We start from the raw sequence: 4,927 nt of genomic DNA, 5'->3' as shown, positions 1-4,927 counted from the left end.
CTCGAGCGGGGAATGACGAGGGATTTCACTTATAGCAATAGGTGAAGAAATTGCGCGGGATTCCGCGGGAATTGCAAAATGCCGTCTCACGTGCTCAGGCTTTCACAGGTGTGTCACAACCACAGTATTCGAGGAGCCGGACTGCATCCTACATGATGATCCGAACCGTTCATATTCTGGATTCTACTAAGTATTGTCCTTCGTAAGAAAGATTTTTTAAAACGGATGATGAATTGGAACATTGGAAAGTATATTTTTAACTGATCATTTTCAAATCCAATAGTACCAAGGCTAGGATCATCGATGGAGACTGCTAATAAGATCAGAGCTTCTTATGACATAGTCAACGGTTCGGATCATCATCTTAGATAGGTTACTGACTGCAGCACGGGGCAGCGTGTCCTATCAAAACCAGGGCCCTAGTTGTGTCTCGCTGACAAGGTGACTATGTAAACCAACGGCCAGAAGATTGGGCACTCGTTATTTATTTTTAACCATCTTTCTTAAATTTCATCGTACAAGTGTGGCCTCTGTTCTGGTTCACAGATAATGTTGTGAAAATATTTTAATAATAACAATATATATATATATAAATAAAAGATTTTGTTCAGAAAAAAACTTATAGTTTTAAGGCTGTTTGGGCGGTGGGATTAGAAGGAATTAGGTGGGATGGGATTCATGTGGACCTGTGCCAATTCCACTCCATGTTTGGAAAGAATGGAAAAGCGTGGAGTTACATTAAATGGAATTGCATTGGGTCCGTGCCAATTTCACTCAATGTTAGCAAGTTGTGTAGGTCCTACTATGATGTGTGGGCTATATCCACACCGTCCACCCATTTATCCATATTAGTTTAGAGCATGGGCCAAAAAATAGGTAAATCTAAAGCTCAAGTGGACCCCACCATAGAAAGCAATGGGGATTGAATACTTGCGGTTGAAAACTTCTTTGGGGCCACATAAGTTTTGGATCTATCTCATTTTAGGCCCATGCCATAAAATGAGGTTACAAAACAAATGAACGGATTAGATAAGAAAAAATTGTATTTATACGTAAGTGTGGAGTACCTTATTATTTGCTTGGTTGATCCATGGAGTACTAGAACTTTCGTGTTCTAGTGTGAGTGCGTGTGCATGTGATGCAGTGCGGCTGTAGAGGCATTAATGACATGCAAGTCACAGTGCGACAGGAAATATGAATCAAGTGGCTAGAGTGGGGCGAGTGGCCTGAATGAGACCCGTGTAGCTTTTCTAAAGGCTGAAAACTAGCCGTTTGAGAGAGGTTTAACGGTACATGCGACATTAAACCAAACCATACAGAAACTATTGCATGTGGTTAGCCCAACGGTCATAAAACAACTAGCCAGTGAGTCTAAACAGCCAGAATGCAGCAGTTGATTGTCCTACATGAATAATGGTAAAAAACTGTCAATAACAGCTAGTTTCTCACCAACAGTCATATAATGGTCATATTAAGTTATGACCTTAGACCAAAATGGTCAACAATCATGACCTATATAAACAATGCCCAAGTAGTTCATTCGACTATCACCAACACTTGAACCATTCTCACTTACAACCCAACAAGAAGTGCGACAGTGGACTCTGATCAGTCAGCAAGGTTCATAAAAACCGTAACTAGAAAACCTTAAGAAACATGCCAAAGCAATGGTCTAAATCAGCTACAATTTTTCTAATCTTCTTTTCTGAATATGGGATCTTTCTTTTGTTTACCTGCCATACAAAAAATAATAATATGTACACAGAGTTCCATTCATAGTTCTTTGTGTTTCCTGAACGCATAATCACAAACAAGCTTGTCGTATCCTATAAGTTATTTGCTTGCAACCTATCAGCATTCTCAATCATTTTGAGAATCGGCGAATAACGCTTTAAGAACAGCGTGATCACACATGCTTCAGCGTATCCTTATATTTTCGGGTTCTTTAAATATTTTTTACAAAAATTGTAAAATTTGTAATTTGCGCTAACAGATTGACCATTATCCTTGGCTACTAACAATGTCATGTGCATTTGTACCAAGTTATTTGCCCCTTTATAAGGAAATGGTACATGTCTGACATGTGTCCCTTACTCCCAATACACCTACTTGGGAAAAAAAAAAGTTGGTCTACTCATAAGGTGGGCCACACTTCTCATATACACGCTGTCAGATAACTAGATTATGAGCTAGGAACGTGGATTGTGTGGTGAGCAACCACGCAATAGCTTGGTGAGTAAGCTCTTTAGGGCTGACTGTGATGTATGGGCAACTAACAACACCGTCTATCCGTTTTCGCAGCTCAGCTTAGGGCATGAACCCAAAGCTCAAGTGGACCACACCACAAAAAATGATGGGGATAATGATGTCTACCTACCATTGAAACCTTCCTAGGGCCTATGGTCACATGGTTAATGTGGGCATGCCAGAATTGAATATGCAACTCAATTCAAATCGAACAACTACAACCTTGTGTGCCAAGATAGGAAGATACGCTGAGAATCTACAGTATATGATCGAGTTCTAATAGAAGCAGTTACCTATTCAACCATTTGCACAACATTGCTTAATATGATCAGGCGATAGTCAAATGGTAGAGTTCGTGCTCCGAAAATAAGTTGCACCTCTGCCTTCCATATGAAATGACTTTTTCTCTTCAATTAATATGGATAAAACAAAATGGAAATTCTCATAATTGGTTGCATAAAACAACTATAGAACCCTCTTTAGATAGATTAGTTTGCTTGATACTCGAACTAAATCTAGTTAATGAGTGTAGACTTAAATCACAACTAAAGTTAACAACAACTTGATTACTGCTACATATTACGCTAAGGAATGTAAATGATTAATAAAGATAAAAATTACACTAAGGAATGTAAGTGACAAATAATTGAAAGATAGATTCGGTTTGGTTTAGTTGATATGAAACAATTTCTTCTACTGAATTTATTCATTATTTATAACATTAGATCGCTTATCTAGACGCTTTCCACATTCCAACGATTGTTATAACCGTTTCAGCACTACTTGCTCTCCGCTTGACTAATTTATTCTTAATGGATGACGTGGCGTTGCTTGATAAACACCAATTGTATTGCTACAAAATCATCTCCATATATCTCTAAAGAACTTCAAATATACCACGCAACTCCCTCCTGATTACGCACAACCTTTCTTGATTTGCTCTTGTAGGAATTGCCAAAAATAGGGATGAACATTGGCCCCCATGTCGCGTTGGGTAAATAGTGAAAGCAACATATATCCCTTCATAATGTAGCCATCCGTTGAATCACGTAGCAATGCTTCAGTTACTATCTTTGATTGTGATAATTCTGAATGTCTATTCCAATTTTTCTTTTTCGAATAAAGAGCTATTCTCGTGGCGACGCATGTATAAGCATCATACCAAAAGAGAAAAATAATGATGCCCTAATTTATGCACTAGATTTTCGGCCGATATATACTTCATTTTAAAACATTCTTCTACTTCTCACACTTTCTTCTTTATTCATTCATCTCCAAAATTTAAGCTAACATTCTCATTCTAACAATGGAGGCTTTCCTCATCTTATGCTCCTCCAACCTTCCAATAAGATTATCCGATGGATGTCTTGGATGGCCTCTCCTAGAAGTTTTCTAATGAAATTATCTTCAAATCACCAATCGAAGATTACTACTGCTTTGGACCGGCTTTCCTTCCTAGAGTTGAGCTTGATGAAATCCGCTCACTAGATCCCTTGTTCCCGAACTGCTCTGGCAAAACAATGTTAATTCAATTTGAATCAATCCCAAAACCTTCCAATGCTTTAAAGAATCCACGATCCTAACCGAAACCCTTGCTAGAATGGGAAGATTGGTTTGATCTTGTCGCTACCCAATACGAAACTTCTTGGACAGAGATTGACATTTATGAATGCATCAAACTATCACTGTATGATTATCCATCATATCTTCCTCTTCTTACCCTCAATGTTGATATTTTGGAGCTCATCCACCAACACATTCTTTTTTTAATACAGTCTTATGAGTCCTACGATTTTAAATATATCTTCCTCTTCTTACCCTCACTACTTCCCTTCGGTGATGCAATCTTTTCGGGCTTTTCTCATAAGGAACCAAGACATTTCACCAATAAGGCTGGCAAAACCTACTCACACTTAATGCAAATGTACCGCAAATATGAAGGCTGAGGTAGAGTATGAAGAACACAAGACATTCTTGTTGCTCTGGATTTGTAACCACTTGCTCTGTGTGAATACTCTTCGGATCACCACTGAGTACGTCCAACTGGCCGAGGGGCTTGCATAGGGTTAAAAACTTGCCTTTGCACCTTTTGTGCTCGGCCACCTATAGAGATGCATTTATGAAGTAACCATCAAAGTTTTATTTCTCGACGAAGGACCGTATTCGCTTGTACCCCAAATGAAAGGTTGCGAAGATGTAATAATCTTGGTGAGACCAAGGTCGAACCCATAGGGACTGAAAATGTTGTGATTTTCTGAAGTATTTAAGAATTAGAACTAAAGACTAAACTGAAAAGGCCGAGCTAAGAGTCCTAGAGGGGGGGTGAATAGGACTATGCCAAATTAAAAATTAAATGCAGAATTTAAACAAATATAAATAAAGATAGCAATTAAACAATCCCACAATGCAGAAATGAATAACAACCTTAAGTGTACAAGTATTGAGAGGTTGATAAAGTTGTTGTTCTAAGGACAACCTTAGGTAAAAAACTGATGGCTTATAATAGGACAACCTGATTCCTAGAACGGTCTGTGTATCAAAAACTCAAACTGATACAGAGGAATAAAGAAATAAATAGCAAAGAAAATAACTAACCTATTACAACATTCCCACGCATACATAAAAAGATTACAACATTCTCCACAAATGTGTAAAGGAAAATTACAACATCCACACAACG

This window comes from Magnolia sinica, chromosome 13, assembly GCF_029962835.1.
Source record: "Magnolia sinica isolate HGM2019 chromosome 13, MsV1, whole genome shotgun sequence".
Lineage (NCBI taxonomy): Eukaryota > Viridiplantae > Streptophyta > Magnoliopsida > Magnoliales > Magnoliaceae > Magnolia > Magnolia sinica.
Note: the sequence above shows the minus strand (reverse complement) of the source record.